Below are 12,577 nucleotides of genomic sequence, written 5' to 3'. Positions count from 1 at the left end.
AGTGGCCTTACCAGTATTCTCAGTGTTTTAAGCTCTGCTTCTGTAGCATATCCAGGTAGACCATAAATGCATATTTGAAGGTAAAGATAGGAGCCAATCATGTAAAATATTGCTCTCTACCAAAAATGGTTAGAATTTGAGAGAGGTGAGCCCAGAAAGGAAATTAGATGTGTTAAAATATTGAACCATATATTGTGTTCACCAAATATTTTCAGCCTTCTGCTCTCTAGTCAAAAAGCAGAATTATACTTCTCCCTATTTTGAAGTGAGTCATGGTCGTGTAACTTTCTTTGGCCAATGAAATGAACAGAAATGAGGTGTCTCCCTTCCTTGTAGAAGTTTTAGGTGCCCCCATCCAGGTCACCATGTACCACCATGTGCTCTGGGATTGGGAGAACCTGTGCTGGGGTCCTTGAATGATGAGCTGAGGCGCCTAGCGATCCACAACAGACAATAGTGTAAGTCAGAGATAATTTTTGTTACGGAACTGGTTGTTAGTGCAGCATTATCCAGCTTATCCTGACTAGTAAAGACACAGACATGGAGCCAGGAAAAAACCATTTCAAGCATTTTGATAGAAAGTGGGGATTTCCCAAGTAACAGTAGAGGTTGTGTGTTGTACTTCCCTTAAAAGAGCTCAAGAGCTAAACTGATGGAAAGAATTGTGCTTGTTCAATTTTGGAGTCAGGTCTAAATTTTAAGGAACTAAAAGTATATTTTTAAAAAATGGTGTTCATGGATATATGTATTTATGTGAAGTAATATCCAATAGAACTATCAACAATGATGATATTTAAAAATTAAGAATAGGATGGAGATTCTACATTTGCTTTTCTCTCTCTCTTTTTTTTTTTTTTTTTTTTTTTTTTTGTCTTTTTAGGGCTATACTCGGTTCCCAGGCTAGGAGTCCAATTGGAGCTGTAGCCACCAGCCTATTCCTGAGCCACAGCAATGTGGGATCCGAGCTGTGTCTGTGACCTACACCACAACTCACTGCAACGCCCAATCCTTAACCCACTGAGTGAGGCCAAGGATTGAACCTTCGTCCTCATGGATGTTAGTCGGGTTCGTTAACCGCTGAGCCATGATAGAAACTCCCTACATTTCCTTTCAATAATTCAAACTTTTTTGGGAAAGAGCATGAAACAATTTTATATTTAAAAATACAAATATAGAGACATTTACTGCCACTTCTTAAGAAAAATCTAAAACTTTAACAATTTTTAAACTATATTTTAGATAAAACCTGCTGATCAGGATTAAGAGAATTCAGAATATGCTGCTCCCAAAAAAAGCATCCAAAAATCAAGGATTTGGAAGGAAATGGAGTATCATATTTTACCTGTATAAAAGCCAAGGCACACATGGTCTACTCGTAGCATAAATGGCTTTAAAGAAACTTGTCCACTCACTGTAAATATAATTTTTAATTCCAGTAAAGTCTTTTGGGTGTGTTCTAATTCCTAATTCATTGCCTTATCTCCTAAAATTCACTCGTTTCTTGCACTTGTCCCCAAAGCCTATCTGAACCCTCAAATTTTTTTTTCCTGAAATCAAACCCACGGCCCTTCTTTTTTCTTTTATTCTTTTTAAATCCCCTCTTCCTGCTTCAAGCAGATTCTTTCCTTGATTCTCTCAGCTCTCTCTACCCATTACCCAGATTCTGTAAAACTGAAGCCAAAAATGGAGCAGAGAGACTGAATTTTCTTGGGCGTGTGAAAGCCCAAGAGTCAAAGACAAAACACTCGGCAGCAATCAAGAAGAGATCGGATCTGAAAAAATTATAATGTCTATTTTCTTTTTTCCCCCTGTATTTAACATAGTTATGAGGGTTGGGCTTTCAAAGACTTGGCCTTTGCTTATCCTGGGAGCAATCTGTTGGTTCTATCTTCTGTAGAGACAGGCCTCTTTTAAGCACAGATGCTGTGGTTTTCCCCTTGAAAGTAACTGGAACCCATAAAAAGATGAACCATATACCCCAGCCCAGCCCTCTATGGAGCACACAGCTTAATGGTTTTTTTGGAGGGTATTATGACACCTTAGGGATAATGTTCTAAAATGTTATTCATTCCAAAAACATTGCTGATATGTCTGTGCTCCCAACATCATCCCTGTTTGGCTTTATTTTCTTAGGAGAGCATTGAGCTCAAACAGCTACTCTCTTTCCTATTCCGAAATCCGAGATCATCAAGTTGATTTATTGCCGTACAGTTCAAAGCTCTGTCAGACCTCGTTGTCATGCACCACGGAAGTGCATCAACAAATTGCACCCATCAACTAATAGTTGGACTTGTTTAACTCCCTGTCATTATTTAGTTAGGCTCAAAAGTGTCACCATAGGCAGAGAACTCACTATTTTTCTGTTCTTCAGAAATTCTTGTTGACATGGAAGGATATTTTTCCTGGCCCCCTTGTAGAGATAGTAAGATAAATAGAGAGCTGACAGCTATAAAAGAAGCAAAGTTAGCTTCCAGTTATATAATACCAATAAATTTTTAAAGAATGAAGTTTTGTCTTAGCAGGAAGTCATAAATGTTGCAGCGTGCACGATCCGCTACCCTCCACTTCTGTGAACACGAAGTCGTGCAGAATATATGAACTCTAACTTTGGAGAACAAGTCTGATGCACTTAGTTGAGTATGAAATATCTCTAAAAGGTATATTCCCCAAAACTGCCAGCAATAATTCTAATTGCTCATTCACAATAAGTTGCTGTGATGAGGAATCTTTAAGGAAACAAAGTTAAGCATGTGTTATGTCTCTAAACCTTACGAGGACTGCTTCTTAGAGACAGCTGCTTTGATTTGGGGATGTGGTTTTAAAATATGGGAGCGGTGTGAATACGAAGCTTGCAAAACATAGCCCAGACAAATGAAGATAAGGTTAGTAAACATTTTAAGCCTATTTTCCACAGAGTAATCAAAAGATAGTATAGTCCTTCCTCTTTGAGTTCTGTGTATGGTGCCTGGCAAGCTCATTGCCATCACATTCTGTTTTTAAACAAATCTTCAAAGCTGTAACATTATGACCCTCGGTTTGTGTGTACTCTTTTTTATCTTAGATAAAATATGTGATGGAATGAGATCAGGCCGTTTCCTGTCACAAAAAGTAAGGATGCTCTTGTGTGTACTTTGAAAAAAAGAAATAAATCATCCCTGAGAAGGTTTTCTTCAGTATTAATCCACTATCCACAGCATGCTATAGGTGTTGCCCAGAACACACACACACACACACACACACACACACACACACACACACACACACACACAGAGGAGCACCTTCTTTTTGCAAATTTATGATTCATCGACAGCATGCTTAATACAAGCAAAAGAATAGCAAAATGATAGGGGTATGAATAAGAAGATTTTAAGGGGCATTTATTACAGCTTCACCTGAGAAGAAAATGTTGTGGTTTACTTAACAGTATGAGGTAAAGCCTAAGAAGAGCTACCATATAACTCTTCAAGTCTTATTGAAGTAGAGTTGATTTACAATATTGTGATAATTTCTGCTGTGCAAGAAGGTGATTCAGTTACCCATATACACACATCCATTCCCTTTTAGATTCCTTTCCCATGTAGATTATCACAGCACATGGGGTAGAGCTCCCTGTGCTATTCAGCAGGCCCCCACTGGCCAGTCATTCCACGTACCTCGTGTGCCTATGCTGATCCCACACCCCCAGTTCACCCCCCTCCCCAACCCCGTCCCTTTTGGTAACCATAAGTTTTTCTGCAAATAAGTTCATTCGTACTTCTTGCCATTTTCTTCAGGGAGCAGTGTTCCTTATGCTGGGGGGGAAGGCATGATCAGCAGCTTAATGAAACCATCTAAATGGCTATAGAGAGGAGATGAAGTCATACGTTCTGAAACTGAGAAAAAACATTCTTACCTTTATTTTCAATGGAAGTGTCTATTTTCTATTCCTGTTTCTGTTGTTTGTAGAGTTGGTTGAGTCTACTGAAGGTAGCTTCCGTGAGACTTTTATAATGCAATTTACATGGATCAAGAGGATCTCTGAATTCTGTTGAAATAAAAAACTTGTGGAATAAAAAAGAGGTACCTTATGCCACTTAGAATCATCCGGCTGATGTTTTCAGCACCCTTTTTGTAACATTCATTCTGAAGCCAGTGGCATAATTAATAACGTACAAGAGAAGGAAAAATAATACCGAGTATGATCTTAGTATATGATGTTTTTAAAATATGCCGTCTTCAGAGTGTTATTGCAGATTGTTTTACTTATGCAGTATCTTGACCGTCTCAGAAAATGTCAAGTGTGTGATCTTTCGAATGAGTAACCCTGAGCACGTGACCAGGTCTCTCCTGGTTCCGTCTTACCAATGGCTTCGTGTAATGTTGTGCTGCAACCAATAAATGAAATCTGCCCTCATGCGCCTATTGGGTTCTTTCCCTCAAAGAGCAGCCTGAGAGGTATTAGGATGGGAGGAAAAAGCATTACTTAATCAGCCCAAGGACCTTCTCATGGGTGGAAGTCGATATTCAGAGAAAAAGGAAACTCTATCAAGTAAACAGAAAAAAATATCATCACTCACTATCATCTTCCTTTCATTCCACGATATAGTTTTTCATGCTTTGACATTTTGAAATTAGCCTTTGTCTCCAAATGGGTGTGTACATTGACATGGAAGTTCACGCAAAGTTCATACAAAGGAGTCCATGGTACCCAGGTGTTAAAAAAAAAAACCACAGTAACCACCTAAGGACCTTTTCTTCCTCATTCTCTGTCCTACCTCTGTTTTCACTTCTCTTCCTTTCTCCCACTTGACGGCGACGGGTTTCTTAGACTTTGGGTTGTCAACCAAGAAGGGAAAACGAGAGTCCTCCTTGTGGACTGTTTGGGCATCAGTTTTTCCCCATGGGCGAGTCATGATGCTGTGATCGCAAGACTGCTGTGAAGTCTAATGACGGAGCACATGTAAAGTTTGTAGTAGAAAACGTTGTGTCGTAAGTAATAATTGGGTCCCTTTTCCAGGGTCCTGGGCACCCACCATGCTCTGACTCTGCTGGATGCCTTGTTCTGTTCTCCCGTCTCCCTCGTGTGACCCACACGGTGTTATTGTTAGAGTACATGGGCGTCAGTGAGAAAAACAGACACGACAGTAACAGAAACAGAAGCAAACAAATGATCCTTCCGTGGATGAGACCAAGTGAATATAATCTCAACTCAGTGAAAAAGAAAACTACATCCAAACTATATCCAATACCTTGGTTTCTAACTAATAAAAGCCAAATTTTAAGTGTCCAAAACTTCAATTTATATACAAATGTAACCTTTTCTTGAAAGCATCAAAAAGAATTTATAAGATAAGAATGCATGAATTCTTTCCAAATATCTATAAAATATCGAAAACGTTAATGGTAGAATTCAAGCAAGTCACTTAAAAACACCACATTAATTAGGAAAACATCAAATTTCTGTAATATTCCAACCCCTACCTTATCCTACACGTCAGTGGCAAGACCTCTAATCCAAATAATTTAGAATCTCATGGACCCTTATCCAGTTTTGAAGACGACTGAGAAAAGGAAGTGAAGTATTAGTAACTCTTGGCCATGTGTATGTCTTTATCCCTTTTGTAGCAATGGTAGCAACAGTTCGGGCTGAGACCCTTAATGTCTGGCAACTGCTCCTTCCTGTGTGTTGTTGACAGCAGACACTGGAGGCTTGTGAACTGGAGTTTGACATTCTTGTTTGGGCTTTAGTCAATATTTCTTTAAGTTTTGAAGTATTTATTGATGTGACTTCAGCTGCAGATTCTATCCAGAACATTTCTTCTCATTGTGTCATAGTTAGTTGGAAATTTGTGGATAGGCAACAATCATTTGTTATATTCCTACCCAAATCATTGTGGACTTTCCTGGGTGTGGGCAGTCAGAATCTAAAACAAGGCTATTTATTTTTATGCTCTTTTCTTACCCAGTATCTTTGAGGAACCGTCCAGATTTTGTTATCTTTGCATTTTTAATTTGATTACGCAATTTGCATCTCTTCCCAAAATAGGAGAGATGTTTCCAATTAATAAGACATGGTGGAAAAAATTAGCTAAGAACTGACTTCTAGATACACATAAAATAATGATAAACACAGAAAGCCAAAATTAAAAATCACGTGTGGCATTTCTTTGTTTGAGGACACTGTGTCTATGTCTAACATTAAATCTGCTTCCAGCCATTCACACACATCTTGGATAGTCTTTGGATCAACATTAGTGCATTAACTGCTCAATGTTCATGTGGTTACACTGATTTACCACTGGAGTAATTAGTGTCAATTCCCTGAAAGAAAGCTTCTCTATTGCATGTGTCGAGGTATGTAGCACGAAACTGTCCCCTTCTTATACTGACATGCTAAATCCAAGATGTGAAATTCATTCATAGTTTCTTTTTCTTTTAAATTTAGAGCATATTCCAGAGTATCACTATAAAGTCATTCCTCGGTAGCTAAGAAGGTTCTAGAATTAGAATCTGTGTTAATTAAATTTGAATAGCTAGTCTACTTTTAAAAAATATATGCACGGGACTTCCTAAGATCATTTCCTCTGTAGTAACCTTTTTATTAATTTTGTATCAGAACGTTTCCAGTTTCAGTTATAAAACCTAACTATACCCCACATCAGCAAAAAATGGAATTCATTAGATCACAAAATTGAGAAATCCAAAGGTAGCTCAGCCTTCAGGCATGGCATCTCAATCTGGGTGCAATCAGGAGGGAGAAACCGCATAGTAATTTAAACAGGGAATGTTTAATATAGAGAATTATTAACTGTAGCAGAGGTTTAGTGTAGCAAGTGATTGGCCAGTTAAGAAGTGAAAGAACTCTTAGGAATTTAGGCAAAGCAGATATAAGGAGCAGCCATGGCCCCTAGAAATGTTATTGAGCACCCAAGGAAACACTCCCCAACACCCACCCCTGCAGCCGCCGCCACCACCACCGCCACCACCTGCACATTGAGATCCAAACCTCTTTGGAGAGGGCATGGCCTTTGCTCATGAGGTGGCTGAGCAGTCACTGTGCCTGTAGAACAGTGCTGCACTGGTAGCATTGTCTTAAAGTCCTTCTTTTGGAACTTGCCAGAAATGTGCCCTCTTAGGGTGCCAAAAAATCCTTGGAGAGGTGTGTCATCAGAGGTACTCTGCCACAAAAAGGTCCTGAAGAGATATAGAGGGAAGCTGCTGGCCACGGAATTTTAGGGCCAGCATGTCCTGCAGATGCTTGATGCAGAAGCTGCCAGAGCTGCAGTTGCGGGGCGCTGAGGAAGCTTTGTACCCTGCAAGAGCTGGGGACTGGGGACGCTGCCTGCATTGCGGGAGCCTGCAGAGCCCACACACAAGAGCCGGGAAGCAGAACGCACTTTCCTCTGCAGCGTCTCTCTCACGCCCTCTGCTGATCTGCTTTTACCACGATGCCAACTGGCAAAGGAAACACTTTTAGAGGGAACATACCCATTTTCAGGCACAAGGGATGGATTTAGAGCAAATGTGGTGACATGCAAAGGTTCGAATGATGTCAGCAGGCTTTGCTTTCTTTCCGTTTCTCAGTATCGCGCTCCTCAGAGGTGGCTTCCTTCTGGGCTGCCTGCCCCCATGTTGTGGTGACATGAAGAACTTGGCCTCCCAGAAATTGTAACAAAAATCCCTTTACTGAGTAATGTTGACTCAGATTTGTCTGACTTTAGCCAAAGCCATCCCCGAATCAGTGTGGCTGGTGTGTGGGTGTGTGGGCGTGTTCCCTTGCCTGACATTAGATGTCTGTTTCCCTATCCTTATGCTCATCAGAGTGCTGTTACCAGACTAAAGCGTGTTGTGCTGGGTAGACCAAAACAAGTTCGAATAAATAGGGGTACTGGCTAAAGAGGAAAACTTCGGAATTTACTTCATGTCTTTAAAACGTGTCCTACATCCCTTTGAGCATCTTAATTGTTTTCAAATCATTTTACAAGGTTCTAGAGCTTGAACGAAATTTAGAACATCTAATTTAAACAAGCCCCTTGAGGTGCCTACTAAGAAAAATGCCAGAGTCTGAATTAAGTTTTGAACCCAGGATTTTTGTTAAGAGAGAATCAAAATAAAATGCAACTTTCTTTTTTTTTTTTAAAGATGAGAAACTACATTTACTTAACTAAATATTCTCTTAGCAATAGCGGTATATTTGTGCCATCTAATATGGCTCAGCAGCAAAAGGAACAGATTACTGATGTACACAAAAATTGGGGAGGATTTTAAAGGCAGTATGCTAACTAAAAAAAAAAAAAAAAAAGCCAATCTTGAAAGACTGCATGATTCCATTTTATAAAACATTCTGGAAGTTTATTGCAAAATGTACCGATGGAGAACTGAGCAGTGATTGCCAGCGATTGAAGTTTGGGAGCGGGCGTGACTAGAAAGGGGCAGCATGAAGAAGTTTCTTTGGAGTGACAGGACGATTTTGTATCCTGGTTACCACCGGGGTTCCACAAATCAATGCATTTCATCAAACTCCTTATACTACACGAACTCCCCCCACCCCGCCTGAAATGAAAGCATGCAGAAACTGGCAAAGCACCAGTAAGGTCTCTATTTTTTTTTTTTTTTTTGTCTTTTTTTTTTTGTTGTTGTTGTTGTTGTTGTTGTTGTTGCTATTTCTTGGGCCGCTCCCGAGGCATATGGAGGTTCCCAGGCTAGGGGTTGAATCGGAGCTGTAGCCACCGGCCTACGCCAGAGCCACAGCAATGCGGGATCCGAGCCGCGTCTGCAACCTACACCACAGCTCACGGCAACGCCGGATCGTTAACCCACTGAGCAAGGGCAGGGACCGAACCCGCAACCTCATGGTTCCTAGTCGGATTCGTTAACCACTGCGCCACGACGGGAACTCCTGGTCTCTATTTTTATTATTGCACAAATGTTAATTTTCTGGATTTGATCAAGGGACGATGGTTTTCAAAGATATTTATCTTTAGGGGAAGCTGGGTGGAGTGTCCATGAGAAATCTCGGTAGTGTTCTTGCCATTTCCCACGCAAAGGTAAAATTATGTCAACATTGCTGCGAAAAAATAATAGGAAATTGAAGCTGGATTTCTGATAAGGAATCGAGATACTGAAAGTCAATTTCCTTTCAATTTTTGATCTCTTCATAGTAAGCAAAAGTAATTTTTTTTTTTTGTCTTTTTTGTTGTTGTTGTTGTTGTTGTTGTTGCTATTTCTTGGGCCGCTCCCGCGGCATATGGAGGTTCCCAGGCTAGGGGTTGAATCGGAGCTGTAGCCACCGGCCTACGCCAGAGCCACAGCAATGCGGGATCCGAGCCGCGTCTGCAACCTACACCACAGCTCACGGCAACGCCAGATCGTTAACCCACTGAGCAAGGGCAGGGACCGAACCCGCAACCTCATGGTTCCTAGTCGGATTCGTTAACCACTGCGCCACGACGGGAACTCCAGCAAAAGTAATTATTAATTCCTTTGTATAGCAAAGGAATAAAAAGCAAATGGGTGCTTATACTAGTCATTCTGAAAGTCACAGATATTTTAATAATATCAGGTGAAAAAGAACACAACAATTTCAAAATATACAAATAAGGAGGAGACAAAGTTAGAATGAACTAGTACTGTGCTAGTGGTGACTGATGGCTGGATTCCTACCAGCGTTTATCTCTTGTATGAGAGTACATTTGCTCAGGTAGAGCCAAGTAGAAGATGGATCGCAGGCAGATAATAGGTTCCAAATGGTAAAATAATAACATCCCAATCCACTGTAGGACGAAAGTAGGAATAAGAAAAAAAGAGGAGAAGGAGGGGGGAAAAAGAAAAAAAGTCATGCTCAAACAGAAACTGTTTTTGAATAATGAAGCTTTAATAAATATAGATAGAATGTAAATTTTCTTTGTTTCATGAAGCAACCCCAAAGGCTGGAGCAATTATGGGTGTGTCGCAACTGAACCAGTCTATACTGGAATGATGCTTATAACCATACGGTTCTCTTTCTTTCTCTCAATGTTAGGTGTCAAAATTAGAAAGAATTAGAAAGAATTAGAAAGTTTGTCTTACATTATTTAAGTAAACTATAGCACAAGTAGATTATTCCCTAGACAGTCACAAGATGAATAGAACCAATTTACTTAATATTTCCAGTTGAAATTTTTCAGTAAGAGAAAAAAGGCAGTACATGTGAAGAAATTATTCAAATTAAGTCTCTTTTTTCCCCGTTGTTAAATACATAAATAACACATACTTCTAAAGGACATGCAGCTTTAAGATCAGCACAAGCACAGATGAAGAGTGGATGGTTATGTCTCAGTCACTGATGGTTCATCGTTTTGAACTGTCTACACGTGTATACTTGTCTGTATAGATTTTCACTTTTCTCTTTCTTTTTTTATTCTTCAAGGACAGCAATTTTAAAATGCATAAACGTTGCAGTCTAATTGAGTGTAACATTTCCTAAACCTATATTCTACACTCTAGTCTCATATTCATATTATAATACCCTCCTGTTAGGCGTAAGAGAGCTTGTACCCTAGAAATATTGTTTTATTTTGGTGACTATATTTTAAGTGTGATCAGATTTTGTGTTGAGTAAAAGCCTGAAAAAATTTATCAGGTCTAGCTGTAATTAATTAAACATTATATAAGATTTTCCATGTGGTTAAAACATGGCATAAAGCTTCTGTCCCATGTGAAAGAGAAGTAGCTCTGCTCTAGGGATTTGGTTTCCAGGTAAAAATGGAAATATATTTACAGTGTCTTCCTTCAGGCGTATAAAAGGATGGCGTCTTGTGAGAGCTTCTAAATAAAATAGGAGGAATGAAAGAGTATCTGTGGGACTGTTACATTTCTCTGCACTATAGAAATCCTTTGAAAATTATGTAATTGTTCCCTGTGGAATAAACCATGTGTTTGCATAGGCAGCAACTACAAATGGGCCGGTTCTCTCTCGGGAGATACTCCTTACCCTAACAATACGTTCCTCAGATTCTGCGGAGCCCTTATTAGTATATTCATGTATCATAGATTATTAGATCAGAACTCCAGCTCCACTTTTTCTTGAGCTGGATTCCTATTTGCAGTAAAATCATTGTCTTCGCTTCATGCAATTAAGACATATGAGAAAGCTGGGTGACATTTGGAAGGTGACCCCGTGAGCCTGGAATCTGAAGAGTGGGCATTCTAGGGAACAAGTCTGATAATCAGACTAAGTGATTCATAATAGGGGTGAACTTGGTGGTTGAATGAAATAAATGAAATCCATTAACCAGGACCCTTTCATGGACAATGTTTGGATGAGAACTGATGAATTTTGGCTTCATGGCTTCCAAGCATTTCCACCAGTAGATAAAGGTACCTCATCAAATAACTGATCTTTTCAGAACCTCCAAACACTTTTTTTCTTAAAAGATGTTGTACAGACCAATTAAGATAACGTTTATATGAACCACCTATGTAAAAGGTTCTCAAAGGAGATAGTTTCCTTCCTCCTATATCAATTTTAAAGCTAGAAAGAATTTGGGGTTAAGGGATTGCTTTTCAGGTACTTGTCTCCAAACTGTAGAAAACTTAGGAGTTCAGCTGAAGAGGTGAACATGCAAATGTCCAGAGAAATCTGAAACATCATGATTATTGACTTATTTACACATGGGGAATAAAGAATAACAATTTTAAAATGGAAAAGAGTCAAGACAATCAAATTTAAAGGAGCAAATGCCCAGTGTGAAAAATAACTTTCATGGGAAATCAAACTAGTTGCAGTAGGCAGCACAATGCGATGACAAAGATCAGGGAGTCGGAATTAGACTGACTCTCCCAACTCTGGCAAAGCTCATGGACGTTGCTTGACACTCATGAGTTTCTGCTGTAACATCTTCAAAACAATAATAATTTTAAGAAATACTTGGTGACGGTGTTAGAGCTGTGTTTTGTTTTATAGTTCTTATAGTTCTTGCCTGCTGCACCAAAGAATTGAAATGGGGGGCAGGTTACAGACAGTTTATTAAAATGAAAGTACATGCTCAGGGAGAGTGGGGCGCCCCATGAGTAGGGACTGGCCCCACCTTACAGTTGGGTTTTCCTTGTAGCCCCATGCTGCGGACCTGAGTGGGAACCTGATTCCTCTTGCCCTGGCCCACTGCACGTGCATAAGGGCTGCGTGATGCTTGGTCTCTGCATGGGGCATATTTGATCTTCTGATTGGTCTCAGACAGATGACCTCATTTGCATGGGGGACAGGATGTAGAGAAGTTCCCTGGAGAGTCCCCTGATGTTGTGCCTGTGTGTTCTTTTTGCCCCTATAGAGACGGGGTGAGGAGTGGGCCACATACCTTTCCTAGGAGGGAGGAGGAAGGAGGAGGCAGAGTTGCTCAAGATGTGGGAAGGGGCATCACAATGAGACCTGTGGGGCGTGAGAAGGTCTTGTAATTCTTGTCTTGGCCAGAGGCTTTGAGTTTCATCTCCTTGAAGGGGACTTGAAGCTTAACAAAGGTAAAAAAAGCAAAGATATACTAAGGGGTATAGATTGTCTGAGGCACCAAGGGAACATGCAGTTCTTAGCGCTGTGCTTTGTGCATATGTTCATGTAGGCTTC

At 40.1% G+C, this 12,577-nt stretch overlaps 1 protein-coding gene across 40 annotated transcripts in view; it reads left to right on the top strand.

Annotated features, from left to right (window-relative positions):
- The window catches only part of ARHGAP24 (Rho GTPase activating protein 24), an 826,886-nt gene that overhangs the window by 643,022 nt on the left and 171,287 nt on the right, over positions 1–12,577 (top strand). The window lies entirely within an intron of this gene.

Source organism: Sus scrofa, chromosome 8, assembly GCF_054392235.1.
Source record: "Sus scrofa isolate SSC_HxYL_T2T_F1_AM1 chromosome 8, Sscrofa_HxYL_maternal_Yorkshire_Landrace_v2.0, whole genome shotgun sequence".
Classification (NCBI taxonomy): Eukaryota; Metazoa; Chordata; class Mammalia; order Artiodactyla; family Suidae; genus Sus; species Sus scrofa.
The sequence above is the reverse complement of the archived record's forward strand: the minus strand, read 5'-3'. Positions and strand labels throughout refer to the sequence as shown.